Here is a 24982-nt window from a genome sequence, read left to right as displayed (position 1 = left end):
AGCGGCCTTCGGGCTGAGCTCAGTCTCCAAGCTGCACCCTGACTCAAGAACCAGCTGCCCCCACTCCCCGCAAGATCTGAGACCCTGGGGGAGAAACCAGCAGGTGCTTTAAAGGGACCCAGGACTTGGGGCGCCTGGGGGGCTCAGTCTGTTAAGCGTCTGACTTTCGCTCAGGTCATGATCTCGCGGTTCATGGGTTCGAGCCCTGCGTCGGGCTCTGTGCTGACAGCTCAGCCTGGAACCTGCTTCAGATTCTGTGTTTCCCTCTCTCTCTGCCCCTCCCCTGCTCTCTATCTCTCTCTCAAATATAAACAAACATTTTAAAAAATCTAAAGGGACCCAGGATTTGTTTAATCAGGCACACAGACACAGAAAGGACGATGGCACAGAATTGTTACATACTCACTGTTCCCTAGAAGCAGGAGGTACCCCGCACAGGGAAGCACCGGACAGGGTCAGGAAGCAGAGGGAGCGGGAGAATGTGGGCAAGAGCCTTTACTGTGGTTTCCGTGGGAAGGACCAGGTGGAGCAGGGACGCAGACCCAGGAGGGGCTAGCAGCGGGGTCTGGAATCAGCAGACTGCCCGCCCTGTGGGGATGGGGGGGGAGTGGCCAGAGTGTATGGAGGCTCCTCCCATTGGCTGGTTTGCATAGTAAAGCCACAGTCTTTCAGGAATTAGCCAGGCCTGGGATAGTCCCTGCACAGTCAGGGTCCGACAGACCCCAAAGTCAAGGCATCAGGATACAGAAGACCCAAGGCCCGGTGGTGCCGCAGGATTGGAGCGGATCTAGGGAGTCAGTTGAAAGCAGGCTCTGCCTCGTTCCCGCAGCAGCCCCGCAGCCCCGGCACTAACGGGGTGCACCTACTCAAGCAGGTGGCAGTGAGGGTGCCAAGTACCCAGGCTCCCTGGCGGTTCCGGAAGGGGGTTTGCAGGGCTCAGGGGTCCTTTGTCAGCCGCCGGAAGAGGGCAGAGGCCTGTGATATTGCTAACCCAAGGGAGGGGGCCTCGCCCTGGCTGGGCCAGCAGGAAGACCCCGCCCCAGCCCTCAGTGGCAGGTCCCCGCTCAGCGGAAGGACCCGGCGGGCAGGGGACCATCCCTGTGGAAGACGAGGCAGTAGGCATGGTCTGCCGGATGGCGGGTCAGGCCCGCTCTGAGCCTGGAGGAGAAGGCCTGTGAGCTGGGTCTTGCCCATAGTAAGGCCAGATGCCAAATTGCTCTGCGTGTCAACCCCCACCAGCCCTTTCCAGCCCCACTCCCCACAAAGAACGTGAAGGTGACCCCTCCACCCTCTGAGACCACCAGCCACTGCCGCAGTGGCCACCTGGAGAAGCCTCAGTGTCTCCCCCTGCACACGGGGACGAAGGCACCCATCCGGCAGCCCTGTGGGGAGATTTATGACGATTTGTGCAGTGTGCTCCTTGATCCACAGGGAACAGCGGCATCGACTCGATAAATGAAATGTTTTCGCTGGAAACATGTTGCCTCCCGGGGAAACCCGCTAGTGTGGGGGGCGTGGTTTGTCTCACACAGTGGGCAGGGCGTCACGCTCCCTCTGGACAGAGGGCCACCTGGGTGCAAGTGAAGCCCACTGAAGTCTCCAAGACCCCCCGCCCTCCGGGGCGGAAGGAGCCGCCAGCCTGGTCAAACCTTGGGGTTCGTCGCCAACTTCTCTCCCTCCCCTGTGGCCGGGGGCGGGGGGGGGCCAGGGCCTGGGCCCCCACAGACCGATTTCCTAGCACCCACCCCCATCATTCTCAGCCTGTTAAGACTGACTTCTGAAAATCTTGGAGGAATGAACAGGTTGGTTTCTTACGGGACCTGCTCAGGAAATGAGATCCTGTGCATCTCCCAAAGGAGAAAGGGCACGTCTGAATTATTAATAGAAAACATGCCTCCTCCAAGAAGCCAGCGTGCGCGTCGTCTGTGTGCGGAACGGCGCCGTCCCCGCCGTGTACCGTCTCAGCTCCCGGCCTGTCTCCGCCACCCTCCCCATCCCCCACTGTCGCTGCTCACGACGCCTCGCGTCCCACCCACCCCGTCCACTGAGGGGCCACGGGTCCCCTGCCCGGACCCTCCGCTCTCCGCAGAGAGAGGCCGTGCGTCTTCCGGCTTTAAAGGGCACCTGCAGTAATGTTGGATGGGCCTTGCAAGCTCACGGGCACGAGAGACACATCCCAGCGATGGCTTTGAACCCAGCCCAGGCCGACTGTCCGTACTCAAGAGCCAGCTTTTAAAGAAACAGAAGGGACAGGAGCCAAGGCACCTCAGCCAAGTGGAGACTGGACGGGTGCCCAGACGCGGCCATCACTGAACTCCATTTCAGCTGAGTGTTGACGAGAACATGGCGAGCGGCGCCCAGCCCCCTGGGGAGCAGCGCCGTTGGGGCTTCTGCTGCCCTTTGGTTTGCATTAGAAAGAACAGCCTCGTCAGCGTAATCAGACGCCAGCCTGCCAACGTGGCACGGAAACCAGGCTGGCAAAGGTGTGCGGCGCCCACAGTCCGAGCGCTCTCCAGGGGCCGGGACGCCATCTGTGTCAGGCGTCCCCCCGTGCCCTTCCGGCCGGACTCGATAAATACTGTGGGAGACTGGGGAGCCGTGAAGTGGGGTGCCCTCTCCAGGCAGCGCGCGGCCCCGCGTGGCACCAGGAACGATTGGGAGACCATCAGCCAGCGACTCTTTGCGGCTTTTATCCCGTCCGTTTTGTATCCATTTTCATAACAACGCGAAATAGCATGGAAATGTGTCAATAGATAGAAGTCAAGATCAGAGAACGGAAAAGATAAGACAGGAAAATACAGCTGCGGGGCTTTGAAATTCAATTAGCAAGGCCGAGCCACGGTTTTCCGTCGTTGTTTCCCCAACTTGCGGGCGACCAGACAGGAAACACAGCCAATTGTGTGATTGTCTTCAAACGTGGCTTCAAACCCACATGCTCATCGACAGATGAATGGATGAACAAAACAGGGTCCCTGCACACGACAGAGCAGTATTCGGCCATAAAAAGGAAGGAAATTGCAACACCTGCTACCACATGGACGGACCACAAAAACCTTGCATTACGTGGAATCTGTCACAAAAAGACCAATGCTTTGTGACTCCACTTTCGTGAGGTCCCTGGTGCTGTCAGATTCACAGAGACAGAAATTAGAAGAGAAGGTGGGGGGATGGAGAGTTCGTGTTTAACGGGGACAGAGTTTCAGTCTAGGCCGATGGCAGCATTCTGGAGGTGGGTGGACGGATGGATGGCCGTTCAACAGTGCGAATGTACTTGATGCCACTGAACGGCACTTAATAATGGTTAAAATTGTAAATTTTGTTATATTTTGCCATATATGTATAAAAAGCATTTCAAACAACCCCCCCCTGCAAAAATCCCAAAACAAATTTTTTTAAAAAGTGGATTCAAAATACCCCCAGGGGAATAACAGTTCTCCTGAAGTCCTTCGCTCTGAAAGGTGATTTCTCAGGGTCCGGTTGTGTGACATCAGCGAGGTGAGGGTCCCAGGGGTTGGCATGTCAGGAGTAATGTCAAGGCGGGGGAGTCGCCAAGGGGCAGGGAAGGGCTGACCGAGCTCCCTGGCTGCTCTAACACCTGCGAAGGCTGGAAGATTATTGTCCTGAGGCTGTTGACACAAATCGCCACACCCTGAGGCCTTAAAACCAGGGAAATTTATTCTCTCACAGCCTGGGGGCCGCAGCCCCGCTCCGCTCCGCAGGCTGTAGGGGAGAATCCTTCCTGCCTCTTCCAGCGCCTGGTGGCTGAGACTTGGGCTTGGCCTGTGGCCGCGTCCCTGCAGCTTTGAGTCCATCTTCCACGGCCTGTCCCCTGTGCCTGGTGTCTTCTCCCTCCTGGTCCTTAGAGGGACACCCGTTGCAGCTAGTGCCCCGCCAACCCAGGGCGGCCTCATCTTGACCCTTAACTACACCAAAGACCCTATTCCCAAGTAGGGTCCCGTTCTGGGGTTCCGGGTAGACATGCGTCACTGGGACACGTGATTCCACCCAGGACAGCTGGTGTCTTGTCCGCGCGCCGTCGGCCTGCGGGGTCCTGAGGGCTCATCGAAACAACCAACCGGATGCTGGACTGGTCACCAGGGTGCCTACTGAAAGCTCTTCAGGAAGGAGCCAAACGCCCACCCACTCACTTCCTCACCAGGGCTCAGGGGCCCTGGAAGTTTCCGTGTCCACAACAGACTGGACTCAGTCGCCCCCGGGGAGTTTCCCTCTCTGGGCCTCAGTTTCCACACCCGGCCGACCCGGGGCAAGAGGGTGATACTCATTAGTGCCTGCGGACACCTTGGATGCTCTAAATGCCGCTCGGCTGCGGGTCGTCACCTGTCCGGGGACCAGTGAGCTCACATCACTTCCCAGATCTGTGCTGAGTCCAGAAGCTTCTTCCCCGCGGCCCCTCTCAGCAAGGGCCCCTCCCAGCGAGGGCAAGGTGCCCGCAGACCCTGTCTCCCCAGATAGAGCCTGTCATCTAGCCCGAGCGATGACGGTATACAGGGCCATGCGGAGCTCCGGGCCGAGGCAGCACAGAGGCCCCTGGGCCGGGCCTGGGGAGCCCAACACAGCCAGCGGGGGCGGGGGGGGGGGGGCAGCTGGCCACAGAAGGTCCCAGAACGGCAGGCCCCGGAGAACAGATAGGAGGGTGTGCACACGCACGGAGTTGCTCGTGCCCTGGGACCAGGAGACTCACTACTCAGCCAGGCGGGCTTTACACGTGTGCACTCGGGGAGTGTCAGCAGCGGGTTATTACTGCAGGGGCCGGACTGGAGCAGGACCTCAGGCCTGAGGGCACACACCTTGCAGGGGGCACTCGGGCGGGCAGGCCCTGAGCGCCCCCAGGCTTCCTGGGAGAGGGATCCTGGCTGCCTCCTCCAGCACAGAGTGACCGTCTGCCCCAAGGGGGCCATTCAGGGGGCGGCTGGCACTGCCTCCGGGCCTGTGTGGGATGCGCGCTCAAATCTCTGATGGCTAGAACCTACTAGAACTTCCCAGTCCCTCCCACAGCGGCTTGAGGCCTCTGAAACATGAGCCAGCCCCCTCCCTTCCTCTCCCCTCCCCACCCCTCCCCTCCCCTCCCCTCCCCTCCAGAGGTGAATTTCTTTCCAGAAGGAAAAAAAACCCTTTAAATTTAAGTGGCTCTACCATGATGATCTCCACCATCAAAAGTCATGTTTAAGCCACCCACAGTTAATTTTTTATTTATAAAATTGCGCCTTCACCTCCAATTCCCCTTAGAGAGAGAGAGAGAGAACAAAACGGGCCATTTAATAAAACCCCGGGTAAGATGACAGGGGTCACAGGGGGCGGGCAGGCCTCCCAAGCCCCCCCCCCCGAGCCCTGGAAGGGCAGGGGCACCACCTGGGCGGGCAGGGGGCTTCCCACAGCCCTTCCCAGTGCCGGCGGCTGCACCCCTGCGACACCTTCAACCCCGGCAAAGTCTGCCGTGACTGTGAGCGGGGCCAGTGCTGTCCCTGCACGTGGGAAGAACACAGAAGGGGAGAAGCAAAGCGAAAGTGGGCCGGCCGTGCGTCCCGGACCGAAGGGGTGCGTCCCCCAAGGCTGACATCCTGACCCCCACGGTGATGGTGTCGGGGGCCTCCGGGAGGTGACCAGGGTCAGATGAGCCCCTGAGGATGGGATTATGGTCCTTGTAAGAGACGCGAGAGCTCGCTCGGTGCCCGCCAGCTGAGGACGGTGGGAAGGCAGGAAGCCGCTCCGGCCGGGACCCGAACCGGCCGCACCCTGACCCTGGGCCCCCCTGCCCCCGCCGCTGTTCAGGGCGCCCAGCCTGGGGCTCTTCATTCCATGTGCCAAGCAGATGGAGACCCCGTGTTGTGGCAGAAAACCCCCCTCTCCCGCTTCAGACATCAGAGCCTCCTCCTACCAAAACAGGCATCTTGTCAGGGGCGCCTGGGGGGCTCAAGCTGTCAAGCGTCTGACTCTTGATTTCAGCTCAGGTCATGATCTCTCCGTTCGTGAGATCGGGCCCCGTGTCAGGCTCTGTGCTGAGCATTCTCTCTGTCTCCCTCTCTCTGTGCCGTTTCCTGGCTTGGGCGCTCTCGCACGCGCGCGCTCTCTCTCTCTCTCCCAAAGACAAATAAACAAATATTTTTTTAAAAAGGGTCCTTTGCCACCGGCCACATCCTTAGCCCCATCAGCACCTGCAGGCATTTCCCTCCCGGCCCCCCCTCAAGGAGAGGTGCTTCCTTGTCGCCCGAGAGCTGAGGCGTCTGTGCCGACTCACGTCTCCTGCCCCTGGAGCTGAGGAGCACAGGTGTTCCAGAACGATGGGCTGTCCGCACACCTGCCCCCTGGAAGTGCCGGAGGCTGGGACGAAGGTGCAGCGCCCTGCTCTCACCTGGACGTGGGGGTGACTTGGGGTCTGGAGCGCGTACTCCATGTCTGGCGTGTCATCAGTGCTCCATCAAAGACCCGAGACGGTGACTACGAAGTCACCTTCAGCAAATCGGAGTCACGGCTGGTCACGAATCCGTGGTCTGCCTTCTCCGTGCCTTTCCGTTCCTGCCCACAGTGGAGCGACCCGGCGCCCACCCACTGGGGGCAGGAAGCAGGGGGTCGTGGCAAACAAAGAGGCGTCGTGAGGGGCAGGGTCTGTGCTCCGCCCTCTACGGGGAGTGTTTCTGGCAGATCGTTTGGCATGATCCACACTGAAAACCGGTTTTATTAATGGATGCGGGTTCTTTTCATTATAAGGGCAGTGCGTGTGAGCCGCAGTTTAATTTCTCAAGGACAGAATTATGGACGGAAGGAAGCAAGGGCAAGGGGTCACCTATGTCGTTTGGATGGCGTTGAATAGAGACGAACAAGTGCGCTTGAGGAGGAGAATTGCGGAGGAAAAAGCCCACGTGGGGTCGGCGTGGAGGAGACTAGGCGGAGACTGGGTTAGGCTGTGCTCTGGGGGCTGGTGGGTGCGGGAGGTCTGAGCAGGCAGGGAGGCGGGGAAGGGTCTCTGTGGGCGGGTGAATCGCATCCATGACAGGGATCCCCTGGAGCAAAGATCATTCTAGAAGATCCCTTCTTCTCTTTTTAAAAAGTGTTCATTTATTTTTGAGAGAGAGGGAGGGAGACAGAGAGCACAAGCAGGGGAGGGGCAGAGAGAGGGAGACGCAGCATCTGAAACAGGCTCCAGGCTCTGAGCTGTCAGCACAGAGCCTGACATGGAGCTCAAACTCGTGAACCGTGAGATCATGACCTGAGCCGAAGTCGGCCGCTTAACTGACTGAGCTCCCTAGGCGCCCCCCAATCCCTTCTTCTAAATAGTAGTGCAGCTCAGGTCCTTGGAGGCAAATGCTTACTGGCTAGTTTGTCCGTTCTTTCACTCATTCATTCGTTCAATCATTCATTCATTCAGTAAACAGCCCCTGCCTCTCTGCGGGGCAGCCTCGAGCCAGGCTCTGCAGGTGGGGTTTGGAGTCAAGTGCAGGAGGTGGCCATGCTGGCCGGTGGGAGTTCCCAGGCCTGCAGGTAGAGAGCGGCGTCTCTCTGTGTAAGTCTGTGCCTACCAGGGCCTGCCCCCCCACCCCGGGCAGAATCACCCACAGTCTCGTGGCCCCACAGACGTTTTGCGGAGGCCACCGCAGTGGGGGTGGGCTGGGCGAGGACCCTCTGAGTGTGGTGAGTGTCTCTTGCTCTGTTTGGACTTTGCTGAGGGGCCAGGGAAGCCAGTACCCACGGCCTAATGCACTGTGTTCCTCTAGGACCTGATCATCCAGGCAAAAATCACCATAATTGATTATCCCGCTGCGCGGCGGGGAGCTGTTTGCTAACAGTGAGGCTGAGAATCAGCTCCGTATTTCCCGACCCACGAGCTTGCCCTCCGGTGTCATCAAACAAGGCTCCCGGGGCCTCCCTCCCTCTCCATCCCTCGTCCCTCGCCCCCAGAACGCCCCCAGAGCGGGTGGTGGGCCAGGGTGGGTGGCGAGCGAGAGTGGGGGGGTCATGGGGGCAGGGAGCCACTCTTCCTCCCAGAGACGCAAGGCCGCCAGTCCTTGCCCCGCGCACACCTGGAGGGTGGCCGGCTCACAGCAGGAGTGGGGGCCGCTTCCCTTCCACACAGCGAGGCGCTGGGGGGGCTCCGTTACCCCGGCGATTCTCCATGCGGACGGAGGACAAGGAAGGCCTGGCCTGCAGCTCAGGGATAACAGGCCGGCCCTCCGTGCGCCACGGATGGCGGAGGCGTCAGGCTCAGCGGGCCCTCCAACCATCCCCCGGCTCCGAAGTTTTCAAGCCACAGAGGCTCTTTGGAGATGGACGTGGGTCCCCGCCTCTGGGTCTCCTGACAGGGACCTAGCAGGTGTAACGCTGACGCTCGTGCCAGATATATTTTGCTTTGCCCAAGTGAAGATACTCAGGCCGTGAAAGACGTTTCTGGGAACTCGGGGACTGTTTGGGGAGCCTGGCGGTCAGGCTGGCGGGTGGGGGTGGGGATGCGTGGCCGGTCCTGACCTGCGCTGATGTTGCCTGGCTGGGAATCCCAGGGCCAGAGCGTGAAGCCTGCGGGTTGGGCACAGAGCCTGGCGAACAGGGGATCCAGGGGGAGACGCGGGAGGCGTCGGGTGGGAGGGACGCGGGCGCAGGGAAGGCGCGGTGCCGTACCCCAAACCCTCGGACCACGGGGCGGGGTAGGGGGCTCAGACTCCTCTCACCCCACCCCTGTGCCATGCACCTGGCCCAGACCCGCGCTCTGGGCTGTTTGCTCTCTGGGGCTGGATGGATTGAATTAAATGGAACTAAATTGAATTGAACTGGGAGGAAAACTCGCTTTAAGAAACCAGGAGAAAAGTCAACAATAAGAAAACCTCCAAATCAACTGAAGGTGGCGGCTGACGCCAGCTGATTGATTCAGTCCATCTCATTTTGTAACGACGCCTTCATCTGGCGGGGCCTTCCGATGGCAGTCACTTTGCGAGCCGCGTGGGGAAGCATGCCAGAGAACCAGCACCCAGGCTGCGGCCGGGGTCCCCGCCGTGTTAGGTAACGGATGAGTCCCCCCTCGGCCCACAGCCCTGGGACCGGGGGCCCGCGGGGGTGGGGAGGGGCCCATGAAACGCAGCCCCGGTGCCTCTCACCGGCTCCAGCCGCACGCCAGGCAGGCTCTGTGCAGCTAAATGTTCACTTCCCACGGAGAGGGGCACTTCGCACTAGCAGGTGCGAGGGAGTGCGGGGCGTGGGGAGCCCCCCCCCCAGGGAAGCCAGCCGTCCCGTGACTGGGGGTGCCGCTGCTTAGCCCGTTCATGCGTTTTCTCATCTACAAAGGGAGGTATAGTTAGTGCCTGCCTGGGGTTATGTGGACTGAGTGGGGCTCCTGTGGTCGAGTGCCGGGCACGTAAACTGTGCAGGACACATTCCTGTGTGTACCTGCCCTTTAGGACAGCGTTGAGGATAGTAAATGACAGTGATTTTTCTCCATCTCTGGAAAGAGGCCTGTCTCAGTGCCTTTGGATTCTAGAAGGTTTTCACTCGCTTTTATCCTGTTTATGATAAGTTTAACTAACACACACACACACACACACACACACACACACGGGAGAAGGGAAGGGGGAAGGACTGCTTAATGAGTGTGCAGTTTCCTTTCAGGATGATAGAAAGTTCCAGAAAAGATACCAGTTGCACAACCATGTGAATGTACCTAGTGCCAATGTCTCATACACTTTACAATGGCTTAAATGGTAAATTTTACAAGTATTTTGCCACAATTTAAAAAGATGTGCACAGGGGCACCTGAGTGGCTTAGTTGGTTAAGCAGCCGACTTCTGCTCAGGTCATGTGCTCATGGTTGGTGGGTTCGAGCCCCGCGTCGGGCTCTGTGCTGACAGCTCAGAGCCTGGAGCTGCTTCAGATTCTGTGTCTCCCTCTCTCTCTGCTCCTCCCCTGCTCATGCTCTGTCTCTCGCTCAAAAATAAAATAAACATATAAAAATAAAAAAATAGAAAGAGGTGCACAATACGTACACATAAAATTATGAAACATGATGAGCAGACAGCTTGTCTCTGTCGATGGGGTGTGCAGCCCTTGAACTCAGGGTTGTAAGTTCGAGCCCCATGTTGGGTCACCTTACTTAAGAATAAAATTCTTTTAAAAAATTCTGAAACATTATTGACATAAATAAGGAAAATTTAGGTCCAGAAGAAGCACATAGTGGACACAGGCACAACCCTCATTTCTTTTTTTTTTTCAATTTTTTAAATGTTTATTCATTTTTTTCGTTTCTTTTTTTTATATTCTCAGTTCTTTATTTTTTTTTTTTACAAATAGTTTATTGTTGTTTATTCATTTTTGAGAGAGAGACAGAGCACGAGCAGGGGAGGGGTGGAGAGAGAGGGAGACACAGCATCAGAAGCAGCTCACCCCTTGTTTCTAATGTCTGAAGGGCCCTCTGAGAAAAGGCCAGGATTAGGGGCCCAGACACATGTGTGCAGTCCCCAGGCCCCCAAGCTCCGCTTTGTGACTTTAGGCAAGTGCCTTGGTCTCTCTGGCCCCGGCTCCCTGGACCGTAAAATGAGTCTGGCGTCAGCTCTGAGCTGCCTCTACTGATGGAAGCTTCACGAAATTCCATACAACATGTAGTTGCTGCTGAAATCATGTATTTGTGGGGTTTAGAATTCTCCTGCTTCCGTGTAAGCAATAGGAGCCCATCCACTTCGTCTGATGTTAAAATAGATAGACATGCCACCACCCTGCACAGAATGACACCTGGGAGGTGGGAACAGGTCCATGCAGAGTGGCCAGGGGTGCGGGTGGGGGTGGTATCCCAGTTTGGGATTAAATACCACCATCCACGACCGGCAAAATCTCCGTGTGCCGGTAACCTCAGAACCAGGGGCGGCGAGGGAGGAGAGGAAAGGGATCCCTCAGAGTTTGAGGCCAGCGGAAGAGAGAGAGAGAACACACGAAAATACCCCCAGAGTTACAGGGAAGACGGGTTAGGAAAATCTGGACCACAGGCCCACGGTGTTCATTTTCCTTTGTCTTCGTTAAACAAAACATGGGCTCCCGGCCACGCTGCAGGTGCGCACGGTGCCGGGCTTCTCCTGGGCAGGTCCCCTGGGCTCCGGGGAGGTGACGCTCCCTCCTCCAGACTTGACTCGTCAGTGAGCAAATACCAGTCAGCAACCGGATGCGCGGTGGCGACATTGATTGTAATTCTCTCTCCTCTCTCTTCTTCTTTTCTTAGAGAGCCCACAGTGCCTCGGGAAAAGTTGGCTGAATAAAAGGTATAAAGACTTCTTTTTTTTTTCCTCCTGAATGGTTTTTGACAGATGTGAGCATGTTGCACATCTCGGGAGCTGCTGACGATGAATGCCGGGGTTTTCTGGGGCTTCCTGCTCGCTGAGGGAGGGGGCCGGGGGCCAGGGGATGGAGGGTTTGGCCTGCTTAGCGCTCGATGACGTGTCCTCTCTTGTGCCCCAAATCTCCAGCCCTAGCTGAGCTGGGAAGGCAGGCGTGGGGACCAGAGGAGCCAGAAGGGAAATGAGGGGACAGGAGCTGTTTATGGGTGACATTGATTAGCCACCGCCACCAGCCAAGGAAACAGTCCCTCCTCTTCCCTCCTTTGCTGTGCTGCCCCCACCCCGGACGCCAGGTACCCGGTGCACAGATGCGCGTTCCCCCGGCTTTCAGAACCCGGGGTGCTGCGTGGCCCCACGTGGCCCAGTCTCCGCGGGGCGGGCGCCGCAGAATCAGCTCAGGTCCCAGTGGTGACCCTCCCAGGGGGACCAGACCCTCCTGACCCCAGCCCTCGGCCGTGTGCTCCTTGCAGCCAAACCTCCATCACCCACCTGCAGCCCATCTCCTTCGGAGACTCGCTTGCGGAATTTTACTTTGCAGAAAATTTTATCAGAGAAGTGATGTATTATCTGTTGTGAACAGATTAGAAAGTGCAGGTTCACCGTGTATTTGTAACCCTGGGCTTCCCCGCTGGCTTCTTCAGGGTTGCGGGGACGGGGGGTGGGGAGAGGGCTGCTCCTGGGTCTCAGGCCTTGTGCACAAGATGGCCCAGCGTTCTCCACAGATCCAGAATCCAAAGCAATGCTGTCGGGTGGCGGAGTGTGATGTCCCCCTGATCGAAACCCTGGAAATTCCTCTCGGTGATCTCTCTTGTGTCGTTTTTGCCCCAAGTACACCCTGGCCTCAACAGTGAGCACTGTCTCAATGGCCAGGGAGCTTTGTTCTGGAAGCTGTTCACTGCAGGGCCACACGTTCGTGGGAAAGGGCAGCCCTGGCTCCGCTCACTGCTAGGATGGGGACAGTGAGGCAGAGCCAGGGCTCCTTTTCCCGTGCATGACAGGGTCCCCCGGGAGTGTCCAGGGGCTGTCTTTGTCGCCGTTCTATGCAGTTCCAAGTTGGGGGAGAGGAAGAAAGTGTACCGGCGTGGGCCTCACACTCTCAGCAACGTGGCCTCCCCTCGCAAGGCAGAGCCTCCTGCGCGTGCTGTTCTGTAAACAGAGTCTTACTTTACAGGGAAACGACCAAGGGATCCTTAGGTGAATCTGTTTGTAGGTCAAGGGATCCGCCAGCTAAGGGGTGGTGATTTGTCTGGCGTGTAAGGGCAAAGTTTTGCACATTTGTTTTTTGAACAGCATTACTGAAGTATGCACAGACCATCGACGACGCGTGTTACAGAGCATGCGATTTAGTAAGTTCTGACACATGTTCACACCCCTGACATCATCATTACAGTCAAGATACTGGACATACCCTTCAGTCTCCTTTGAAGGACGGTCCTTCATGTCTTCCTCACGCTCTCCAGTCCCCATTCTAGGCAAACACTGTCACTCTAAAATGGTGTGTATTCCCTGAAGTTCTAGATAGATAAAATCACACCACGTGTACTCTTTCTTGTTGACGGGCTTCCTTTCCCCGGAATAAGTATTCTGAGACTCCCCAGGTGGCGGTGTGTGTGAATCGCTGATGCCTTTTTATTGCTGCATAGTATTCCATTCACCCTGGGAAGGACACCAGGCTCTTTTCCAGCCTTTGGCCTTTACACATTATTCTCGTACAAGGGTTCGTATAGACACATGCCTTCTTTTCTCTCGGGTAGACTACCCACACGCGAAATGGCTGGAGTTTATGATGAGCCTGTGTTTCACATTTTCAGTAAGTGTCTAACTGTTTATCCCAAGGGGTTGCACCATTTCACACGCCCAGCAGCCACATGCAGGGATTGCGCCCATCTCTCCAGCACTTGTAGATTGTTCTGCATCCTCTCCAACACTTCGTGCTGTTGGCTGTGGCGATTTTTGCCATCATGATGGAAGCGAAGTGGTGCTTCTTTGTGGTTTGGTTTGCATGTCCCTGATGATGAGTGATGTTGAGCATCTTTCTGTGTGGTTGGCAGACGTCCATCATCTTCGGTGAAGTGTCTTTTCCTACCTTTGCCTGTTTTTTTTTTTTTTTTAATTGGGTATTTGTCTTCTTACTGTAGCATTTGGGGAGTTCTTTATATATACTGAATACAAGTCCCCTACAGATACATGCTGTGCAGACATTTCCCCCTAATTGATCTGCCTTTCTACTCTCATAACAGTATCTTTCGAAGAGCTGAAGTTTTAAATTTTGATAAATTCCAGTTTATCCATTTGTTCTTGTGATCATACTTCCGATGTTGTATCTAAGAAATCTTAGCCTGACCCTGGGTCACAAAGATTTTCTTTTCTTGTACTTTCTTTAGATATTTTGTGGGTGTTAGATTTATTTTATTTTATTTTTAATGTTTATTTGTTTTAGAGAGAGAGAGACAGAGACAGAGCATGAACAGGGGAGGGGCAGAGAGAGAAGAAGACACAGAATCCGAAACAGGCTCCAGGCTCTGAGCTGTTGGTACGGAGCCCAACGTGTGGCTTGAACTCATGAACCGTGAGACCATGACCTGAGGTGAAGTTGGACACTTAACCGACTGAGCCCCCCAGGCACCCCTGTGGGTGTTAGATTTTATATTTAAGTCTCTGGTTTATCTTGAATTCCTTCCTGCATATGGTACAAGGTACGAATTGAGGTTTATCTTTCTGAACTGAATCTGTGCATTGATTACGATGTTACTATTTAAAAGACTATCCTTTCTCCTTTGAATTGCCTTTGCAACCTTGTCAAAAATCTGTTGTCATATACGTGTGGGTCCACTTGGTCCCACTGACCTATATATATGATCTGTCTGGACACCACCCCACACTCCCACGATTATCACAACTATATAGTAAGTCTTGAATCAGGTGATGTTAACCCTCCAACTTTGTTCTTGTTTTTCGAAGTTGTATTGGCTATTCTAGGCCCCTTAAATTTCCATATGGATTGAATTGAATCTATAGATCGATTGGAAGGATCGTTGACATCTTAACAATATGGAGTCTCCTGCCTCATAAACAAGTTAAGCCTCTCCATTTATTGAAGACTTCTTTAACTTCTCTCATCAGTGGCTTGGACTTTTCAGCCTCTGGGTCTTGCGCATCTTTCGTCAAACTTACCTTAAGTATTTCATATTTTTATGCCACTTTAAATGGTATTTTTCCTTCCATTTCTGACTGTTTCTAGCGTGGAGTCATTTTTTAAAATAGTTATATATTGATCTTGAATCCCGCATCTTTATCAAACTTACCTACCTTACCTGCTTCTAGCAGCTTTTTTGTGGATTTCAGCACATTTTCTACAGACGATCATGTTGATACAGATGATCTGTTGATAAAGACAAGTCTTTTTTTTTCTCTCCAATCTTGATGTCTTTTACTCATTGTTGTTGCCTTTCTCCATTGGCTACAACCTCCAGCACACCGTTGAATAGAAGTGTCGTGAGAGTAGACACCCTGCTTTGTTCCTGATAGTAAAGGGGAAGTAATTCTTTGACCACTAATTATGACATTAGCTGCATGTTTTTCATAGGTTCCCTTTCATTCCTAGCCTATTGCCACTGTGCTGAGAGTTTTTATTGGTTTTTATTAAGAAAGGATGTTGAATTTTCTTAAACTCTTTCCTGTGTTTGTTGAAATGATAGATGCTTTTTTAGTTTGTTAATTTGGTGAATTGGATGAGTTGATTTTCAAACTTGAAGTGAGTCTATCACTCGCTATTTTTTAAGTTTATTTATTTATTTTTTGGGGGGAGGGCGGAGAGAGGGAGAGAGAAAGAATCCCAAGCAGTCTCCTCACCATTGGCATGGAGCTCAATGTGGGGCTTGAACTCATGAACTATGAGATCATGACCTGAGCTGAAGTAGGATGTTTAACTGACTGTGCTGCCCAGGTGTCCCTGTTTTCCTATTTTTCTTTATTTCCTTTTTCCTTTTTTGTTTGCTGTCTTTTGAGCTGAGTTTTTGAAATTATTATATTCCATTTTATTTCCATTATTGACTATTAGTTATAGCTCTTTGTTTTGTTATATTGATGGTTGCTTTCGAGTTTATGAGTTTTTAAGCTGGTTACAGTCTACCTTCAAATGATGTTAATCCACTTGACATACAGTTATAAGCATACTTCCATTTCTCCTGCCTGGCCTTATATACATATTTTATAAACCTTACAACATAATGTTATTTTTATTTCTTTGTTTAGACAGTAAGTAGTATTTTAAAGAGACTTAAGTAACACGAAAAAGATCTCTCCTATGTTTATCCATATAGCTACCATTTCTGGTGGTCTCCATTCCTTTGAATGGATTCCTTGAATCCATATTTCCATCTAGCGTCATTTCCCTTCTCTGCAAAAGATTTCGTTCAGTATTTCTTATAGCACCAACCTGTTAGTGATAAATTCTTTCAGTGTTTGTATATCTGGAAAAGTCTTTATTTCAACTTTATTTTGGAAGACATTTTTGCAGGGTGTAGAGGTCCGGGTTGGCAGGTGCTTTTCCTTTCAGTGCTGCAAAGGTTCGGGACCTTCACGGCCCCCATGGTCTCAAAGCCTGATGTCATTCTCATCTTTGTTCCTCTGTACAGAATGTGTCCTGTTTTCTGGCTCCTTCTAACATTTTCTCTTCCAGTGTTTAATCTGCCATTAATTTAGTCCAATATATTTTTTTCACATCAGATGCGGTAGTTTATGTTCTACAGGTTGAATTTGCACATTTTCCAACATCTTACATGTCTCTACTTAATTTCTGGAACACGTGGAATATGCTTATAATTGTTTTAACATCCTTGTCTGCTAATTCTAACATGGGTGTCAGTTCCGGGTCAGTTTCAACTGACTGATTTCTTCTCCTCATTTCTTGTGTGCCTGGTAATCTTTGACTGGATGCTGGACATTGTAAATTCTACCTTGTGGGGTGCTGGCTGCTTCTATTCCTATAAATATTCTTGAGTTTTGTTCTGGGATGCAGTTAAATTACTCGGAAACAGTTTAATCCCCTCCGTTTAGATTTTACTGCTAAGGTTTGATGGATGGGCCCGAAGCATGGTTAGTCTCTGTCCAGTGATCCCACTACCAAGGCGAGCCCCCCTGGGCGCTCTACCCATTGCTCTGTGAACCGTGAAGGGCTCCAGTGAGGCTGATGGGAACACACACTTCTCCTGTCCCCGCGTGTGTGCGAGCATGGTTTTCCCTCATCCTTTCATGTGGTTGTTTACTTACCCTCAGGACTTTTCCTCAAGTGCATGGCATGATCAGAACTCGGCCGGTCACTCACGGGGACCCTCTGAGGTTCTCCGGGGTCTCCCTCTGTCCAGCCCCCCTTCCCCAGCCCTCTGTTTTGCATTCCAGCCATCTTGGTGTCCCTGGACTCTCAGCCCTGACTCCTCAGTCCAGGGAGCCCACCAGGCTCCACCTGTGGTCCCGCATCTTGGCCTAGAACTTCTGCCCACCGCGAGCCGCGGGGGCTCCCCTCCCTGGTTTCCCGCCTCTCTGGGATCGCTGTCCCTGCTTGTGTGCGGTCCTGTGTCTTGAGAACCTCCTGCTGGACCAGGGAGAGCAGTTCAGTCCCTGTTTCTCCATCTTGACTGGAAGTGGAAACTTTCTCCCGTCTAAGCTCAGATCCCGTCACATGCAGTCTGGAGATGCCCGCGCGCGCACACACGCACACACGTGCACGCACGCAGACAGCCCCGGGACGCACGGGTCCGTTCCTGGCCCTGTCCCCACTTCCCTTCTCAGTCAGCCCTGGTTGGAGGCTTGTGGGAACACGTGGTCTGAGTGTGCAGACAATTGCCGTTGTTTCGTTTGTCTGGAGGTTGGCCTCATTCTCCTCGATGCAGAGGACTCTGCAGTGGCAGGAGCTGAGCTCTTGAAAGATGGTTACAGAGTGCTCTTCGCAGTGTCTCCTCCCGGGAATGTTTTGATGGTAAAGAATAAGGAAGGGGGGACAATTCAAATCCTCTGTGGCAGGGGAGGTCAGAAACACGGAGAGGAGGGGACCCAGAGTGCCCAGCAGCCCTGCTGCCTCTCCGTTTAAGCGTGTCACAGAGCACTGGGGATGGAGTCCTCCTTGCCCGAGCAAGAGGAACCAAGCAGGGAGGAGGACCCACCCGAGGCCAAGGCCATTCATTCTTGTGAATCCCAGGCCCCACACCTCCCTCTGCCAATCTGGGTGTGTGGACAGAGCCACGTTCTTTGTCTGTGCCCAGTATTTCCCAGCACATTCGACACATGTTATCCCATTTAACCCTACCGGCACAAGTCCATCTTACAGATGGGGAAACTGAGGCTTAGGATGGGCAAACGATCTGCCCAGGCTCGTGCTGCAATTGGCTGAGGCAAGACCACAGCCCAGGCTACCAGGCATCTTTACATGCTGAGAATTTCCCTTGAGCAAACTTGACGTTCCCAGTAAGAGAGTGCGGATTGCTTGACCTCCAGTGTCTGAGCTTTTCTCATAGGTGCCTCCACATGTCACGCCAAAGGAGCCAACTGACCAGCATGGGACACAGACTCCGCCCCCAACCCCATCCCCCACCCCTGGCCCGTGAGGGCTCTCCTCTCCTTTGAGAAAGCATCGCCATTGTCAGGGTGGTTGGCCGTCTAGTTTCGTGGGACTGCAAAGCTCCTAACTCACTGTAGGGCTTTCTTAGGAGCATCAGATGCTCAGAGCTCTCTGGTGTGTTTGGACTAGTGCATCAATAAGGCCGCCATGATGGAAAGAAAAAGGTAGGGGGAGGTGCCCAAAACTGTTGGCCACAAGCGTTCACCAACCCCATGACTGTTTCTGACCCCGCTTAGGCCAAAGCTGCACTGCATTGGCAACAGGAGAACCGCGTGCCAGAAAACTCCCAAGTCCCCAAGTTCTGTGTCACAGGGACCGAAAAGGGGCCCCGATGCCTCCCTTGACTTTCAGGCTATACCAAGCCGGGTGGTTTTGTGCTACCCACAAAAGCAGCAGGACACTAAATATTTGAGAGAGGACTGGAGGGTAACAGAAAGAAGAGTCTGTGTACTCGCGCGTGTTTGTGTGGAAGCATAAAAACCCAAGCCTGTGTTTTCCCCAGGGCATTAATTACAGTTGGGAAGGAGGCTTGTCCGGGCGTGTTCCGCTTGGGCAGAGTAATTTATCATCTGGTTTCGGGGAGCAGGAGGCAGGTCACGGTGCAGAGAGCAAGACACACATCTCTCTGTCTCTCCGACTTCACAGCCGCCCCACCTGCTCCGGGGTGGACGGCTCTGCCCGAGGCACGTGCCGGGGACGCACAGAGAGCCCTCTGGGGGGAGAGGCGAGGCCTTGACATGAGCCTCTAAGATAGAAGCCGTGATGGGAGAGGCCCGTGCAAGTCCAGTCACTCGGACATCCGCCTTCGATGGAGGGAAGGCCAGCCTGGCTGCCGTCCCCGATGCCTTCTGATCCTGCCGGCCATCGCGGAGGCTGCCGGAAGGGCAGGTGGTCTCTGTAGGGAGGGGGCCGAAACGAAGGCGGGTTTATTCCTCTTGATGGCTAAATTTAGCGTCTGTATCTGCGGACCGCTCAGCAGAGTTGAGGTCCCCGCGCAACGTGAAGGTTGTGATTTAGGGCCTGTTGGCCTTGGCGAGATGGTGGGAGGGTCCTTCCGCCCTCCCCTGGGCGCCAGGGCCACCCCTGAGTCCCTCGGGCGGCTCAGGGTCTTGGTGGCACTTCGCTTCTGTCCTCTGAGCCGCCAGGCCGTGCTCCCGCTCCCACTGCAGGTGCTCCACGGAAGTGTGGAAACTAGACTTGTTTTCCTGAAACGTGATGAGTTCTATACGTACTTATTATGATGGAGCCAACTTCTCCGCACCACCCTCCCCTCACAGCCCAGCCCACGGACGACGAGCAGGGCCCCGCTAACACAGCAGATCGTCCTGTGAAGGGACAGGCCCCGTGCAGCACCGGCGACCCGCTCAGCGCACGTGCCGCGAGCACCTACTATGTGCCGGGCGCGGTGCTCAGTGCTTGGGACACACTGAGCCAACCAGACCGCTACCCCGACAAATGCTCACTTCCTCCGGGGGGCCTCCCTGGCTCTGACTTGGCCGGGCCGCCTCCAGCAGGTCTGTGGGAACAAAGGGAAAACCACCGAAAAGCAGAGGCCCGCCCTGCCTCTGCAGACGCTCCCTTGCCCGGCTGCTCAGCCCACAGCTTCCGTCTCCCAGGACTGAGTTATTCCTCTGCCAAAACCAGGAAATCTCCACGGCTCCTCTGCCAGGTGTCCAGGCTGCCAGCCCGCTGGCACCTGCAGGTGAGCCGGGGGGGGCGGAGGGGGACAGAGGGGCAGGAGCAGCTCCCGTGGCCGGTTCCGCGCAGGTCGGGCCGAGAGGTCACAGCCCAGAATGCTGAGCAGGCTCCCCGAGGCCGGCCGGGTCCCAGGGCCTCCTGGACATCTTGGCGGAGTCTGAGTTTTCCTCCTCCGATGTCACGACGCCCACATTCCCCTTCCTCCCCCTCCCCAGTTTCACACCTGCTCTCTCCTCCTTCACATGCCTGCAAATCCCCGTCATCGGGTCTCGAGTGGTGACCATTTGTCAAGCACCCCTATGCACCAGGCCCTTCACCTTGGTGATTCTGAAGCCCCATAACCATCCAGAAAGGTGAACGTTGTTATCCTCACTCTGCCAAAAAGGAAACTGAGGCTCAGAGAGGTTTAGTAACCTGCTCAAAGCCACACAGTGAGTCAGCGGATCTGAAATTGGAGCCCAGGTCTGGGTGATGCCAGACCCAGGGCCTCCCCCTCCGCCCTGCCCCAGCAGGCTGTCAGCTTGTGCCCAATGTCATCAAAGACACACCATGGGTTCTCAGTCAAGGTTGGAAGGAGAGGAGAGGACTGCTAATCAGGCCAGGAAGTCATCCCCGCTCTTCCGTGGGCACTGGCTGTAAGGAAATCTTTAGGATGAGTGGAGGCAATCTTGAATATTCCTCCTTAGACACCTGGCACTCCCTGTCTTTTTAAAGAATGTGCTACGAGGGGGTGATGGTGATGCTTCTAAAGTCTAAGCTGGACTGTGCCCCTCCAGTGGCTCACAATACCCTCCTGTGTAAGACCTCTTGTGATGCGGCCCCATCACTCCTTTGACCACCTCTCCTACTGCTCCCCCTCGTTCTCATGACTCCAGCTCCCAGGCCACCTTGCACATTCTCTTAAGAGCCAGGAACGTCCTATGATAGGGCCTTTGCCTGGGGTCCTCCGTCTCCTGGGAGAGCCTCAGGGCTCGTTTCCTTGACTCCTCCAGATTGGACTAAAGATATCTTCCCCACTTGGGTCCGGCCTAACCATCCCCTCTTCTAATCAAGGACTGGATAATAGTATGTTGGTTAGGTGCTCTCAGAACTGTCTGAATGACTGTCTCCGAAGCATGCTGGCTCCTGGGATGTCCCAGGTGGGGTCCCCAGGCTCTGCTCTCAACCCCACCCCAGTGATGGCTTTGATCAGTGGTTCACATAAGCATGAGGCAGGCAGGATCATCCGGTTCTAGTTAATCTGAAGCTAACAGGACTAAGTAATAGTTTGCCTGGTCTAGTGGCTAGAAGCATAGATGAAATTTAACTACATTTAATAAGAATTAATATAAAGGGCACCTGGGGGACTCAGTGGGTTGAGCATCGACTTCGGCTCAGGTCATGATCTCGCGGTTCATGGGTCCAAACCCCGCATTGGGCTCTGTGCTGACAGCTCAGAGCCTGGATCCAGCTTCAGATCCCGTGTCTCTCTCTCTCTCTCTGCCCCTCCCCTGCTCGCTCGCTCTCTCTCTCTCAGATAAATTAACATTTTAAAAAAACTTTTTAAAGAATTAATGTAAAACCTTGCTCTTGGGTCCAAAAATACTAAATAGATGAGTCTAAGAGGAGGAAGACTTAGGGGTTTTCATTGATGGTGAGTTGGGTATAATTAAGAGGACTATCCAGTCCGCTCGGGCCGCCCCGGACTGGCTGGCCTGAAACGCGGCTCAAGAGGCTGGAGTCCGAGACCCGGGGCCTGGCGCGGTGGGGCTCCGTGCGGGCCTCTCCCGAGCTGCAGGGCATCGTACCCTCACGTGGCGGGCAGCTGAGGCAGGAAGCAAGCTCTCTTGTGACTCATTCAACCGTAATTACCCCCCAAAGCACCGCCCCAAACATCACTGCACGGAGGGGCGACGTTCAACATAGGACTTTATGTAACTTTGCAGGGGACACATTCAGGACGTAACGGTGACCAAATAACTTTTCGTGCAAACTAAGGGCCTGACTGATGGGGTGCAAACCAGACGTGTCCCGGCTCCCAGCGGGAGGGTATGGTCACCCTAACATCAGTGGCTGCCCTCAAGAGCCCACTTGGTTTGGATTGCATGGCAAAAGGCACATTCCCAGAGGAGGAAGGTAGAAGTTGATCGGATGGCGTAAGCGTGAGAGCCCTTTGCTCAGAGGAGGAAAGTTGGGACAGACGGGTGGTGTGTCTCTGATATTTGAGGGCCGTCCTGCAGAAGACAAAGGGGGCCTTAGACCCACTGAGGTCAGTGACCCTTGGGGGTGGGGCACAGGTCTCGGGGGCTGCCTGAAGGAGATCTTTCCAGGGGAGACAGCTGCGCAGTGGTGGGGGGGCCGCCTCCGTTCTCTCCCCATCCTCGGGGGCCTGCAGAGGTACTTCTGTGTGGGGAGGGAACAGCCAGGTGGCTTCTCGGGCATTCACGGGAGGCGGGGCTCAGTGGTCAGCACGTCACACTTTGGGAAGAAGAATCTGCAAGCCCCCCTTTCTCTCAGGACACAGAGAGAGGGCCGGCGCGTGCAAGGGAGGCTGAAGTCCAGCCTGCCCTCCCTGCTTCCTTCTGCTGCCCCCCACCCCGCTTACTCGGCTCCCCCTGGCCCCTCTCCCAGTGCTGGGGTGGGTTTTCCCTTCCTAAACCCTCCCTCCCGTCGCTGAATTATTGAAAGTGTTGTTTGCTTTACTGCTGTGCTGGAAGCGCACTGCCGCAGAGCCCAGAGCTTGGAACGTGCCCGCGGTCGGGGGAGTCGCGTGGCCCTTGCCCAGGCCCCGGGGCTGGGGGAGCTGCCCCCAGCCCCTCCCCTCCTCCTTCCCCGGCCGCTGATTCTAACTGCTGGCCTTCCCACCGACTGCAGGATGCTGCGTCCATGACCCCCCCTGGAGGGCCGTGGATTAAATCTGTGGCAGAGGCTACCACCCAGCCCAGGGGCAGGGCCACATCTCCACGGGCCCAGGGACGTCCCCAGGCAGCTGACCAACTGAACAGCTCCAGGGCGTGTGTGGAAGTGGCTTGACAGGGGCGGGGCAGGAGTGCTGGTGTCACTCTGATGTACGTTTACGGGGACGGGGCTGGCATGGAGGTGTGGGCGTGCGTGCACAGTATGCACACTCGTGTGTGCAGAGAGGGACCTGCGCACTGGGGCATGTGTGTACACGTTGCTCCTGCATTTCCATGCGTACACACGGCTGTGGATTTTTACCTCGGGCATCCTGGAGCTTAACTCAGCACAGGCCCTATTTTCGAGATGTCGCCGACCAAGCCAGTCTTTCCAGAAAGGGTGATGGTGTGGCCGCCCCAGAGCGCGGAGGGTGCCAGGAGACATGTGGCTTGTTTGAGGAAGGCTCCCCGGGCCGGAGCATCATCCAAGAAAGGGTGAGCAGTCAAAACACTTGCAGGGACAGACCTCCCCACTCACTCCCCAGAGGTGCAGTGTGCAAAGCCCACCACCGGAGCCCCAAACCCTCCCTTGGACGCTGGGCTGGGAGACCCAGACAGCAGAGCTGACCGCTGCTCGCTCTCCACCACCCCGTGCTAAGGGCAGCGCAGCCTTTAAGCTCTTCAGGTTCCCCCTCAGCCCCCTTTCCCCGGCACCTGCTGTGTGCCCAGTTCCCCTCTGGCGGGCCTGGCTGGACAGCCATGGCGGAGCCCCTGAGCTCCAGGAGCTGCCCATCTGCACAGGGCAGAGACAGCAAGCCGGAGCGCAATGACTAGGCCACGTGAGCAGGCTGGAGGCCACGGAAAGTAAGGATAGGGGCTCAACGCCATCTGCCTTGGGCTCTGTGGTCCCTCTGAGCTTTCTGAGCCCAGAGCCCGGCTCTGCAGGGCTCCCTGGACACCCTCGGAGGAAAAGCGACCAGGTGGCAGCCCTGAGCTGTGTCCGTAGGGTGTGCCCGTTTTCAGCTGCCTCCACCAGGACGTGGGGAAGAACCCCGGGGCCCTGGGGTGGGTGTGGGCACCGCTCACTCGCTGTCCCTGGTGCTCTGGCCTTTTGAAAAGCAGAGGGGGCCAGACCCTTCCTCAAGCCACAGGGAGGCAGGGCACCCAGTCAGCTCTGACGCCTTGCTCCTGGGTCACTCACCCTCCAGTGGTACAAGGGTGCCTTTTTTGCATGTCATTTGACATTGATCATTTGGTCAATCTCCTCTGATTTTTGAAATAGCTGGGAGCCCGGGTGGTGCCGTCACCCCGCTTTAGCTCAGAGCAGAGCTGGGAATGGCAGAGCCGGGTTCGTTGGCCCTCGGGCCTCAGGACCCTCTGGCCAGACTCGCTCCTTGGCAAGGGCCGGCTCCTAAGTGCTTGCACCCCCACCCCCTTCTCAGGGGCCTGAGAAGACCATCAGACCTGCGGTCAGCCAAGCGGCGGGTGGAATCGGGCCTCTCCTCACTTCTCCATTCCCAGCCTCCAGTGTTCGTAGCTTGTAAAGGGTTTGGAACCAGTTAGAGTGCGGTGTAAGCACACCCCCCCCCAGCCCCTTCCCCAGGGCCCCAGCACCCCGCCAATCCCAGAAGCTCAAAGTCTGATGCCGTCCCTCCAGCCGGGCCCCTCCCTTCGGTTCACCCAGCCCGGAGCCACAGGCTGGGCCTTGGACAGGAGCCAGGGTACTGAGCCAGATGCCCGGGGCCACCAAACTCCTCCCCTTCCTCCCCCATCCAGCCCTCCTCCCACTCAGCCTGGTTCTCTTGGGGTGGGGGTGGGGGTGATGGGGCACGGATGCGGTGGTCCCCACCGAGGCCAATCATGACCCTCCCTGTGTCCCCACCTGCCCAAAGCCGGACTTAGCAGCAGGGAGTGGTCACCGCTTCTGATGTTCCCAGGCCAAAAGCCACCCTGCAGAAGCTCTGAGCTGTCAGAGGTGGACCGTGTCCTCCCCCGGCCTGAAGGCGGCAGCACACATGTCCCTGTCTCGGCCACCAACCCACACCCAAGGGTGAAGGGAGGCTCACTGTCTGGTGTCACTCTCCAGTGTGTCAGACCCCCATCCCCACATGTAGCCTCTGGGCCTTCGTTTCCCAAATTGGAAGAGCCCAAAGGTGGGCCTTCCCCACCCCCCAACGTGTCCAACCCCAGAAAAGGTCCCCCTTCCGCAATCCAGTGCCTGTTAGGCTGGGGGAGTTTGCGCCAAACGCCCGCGGGAACCTCCCGGGGCCCCTGCATGGGGCAGGCTCAGAGCTGAACACCCCGAGAAGTAAACCGGGGGAGGAGGCTCCGTAGAGGACTGGCGGCCAGCACAGCGACAGGGAGGCAGAGAGGAGGGCGGCACTTCTTAGCCCCGCGGCCAGTGCCCGCAGGACTGAGTGCGCTGGGCGGGAGCGGATGCCGCCCGCCCGGTGGGTCTCCTCCCGCCTCTG

General features: G+C 55.8%; 1 protein-coding gene across 7 annotated transcripts in view; it reads left to right on the top strand.

The window, feature by feature from the left end:
• Nucleotides 1-24982, top strand: part of RBFOX3 (RNA binding fox-1 homolog 3) — a 437228-nt gene that overhangs the window by 308218 nt on the left and 104028 nt on the right. For all 7 annotated transcript variants that reach the window (XM_039226511.1, XM_039226516.1, XM_039226513.1 and 4 more), the window contains exon 4: nt 11207-11246. The gene's annotated coding sequence lies outside the window, so the exon portion shown is untranslated. The remainder of the gene's footprint in view (nt 1-11206; nt 11247-24982) is intronic.

Source organism: Hyaena hyaena, unplaced genomic scaffold (genome assembly GCF_003009895.1).
Source record: "Hyaena hyaena isolate Hyena2069 unplaced genomic scaffold, ASM300989v1 scaffold_21, whole genome shotgun sequence".
Taxonomy (NCBI): domain Eukaryota; kingdom Metazoa; phylum Chordata; class Mammalia; order Carnivora; family Hyaenidae; genus Hyaena; species Hyaena hyaena.
The sequence above is the reverse complement of the archived record's forward strand: the minus strand, read 5'-3'. Positions and strand labels throughout refer to the sequence as shown.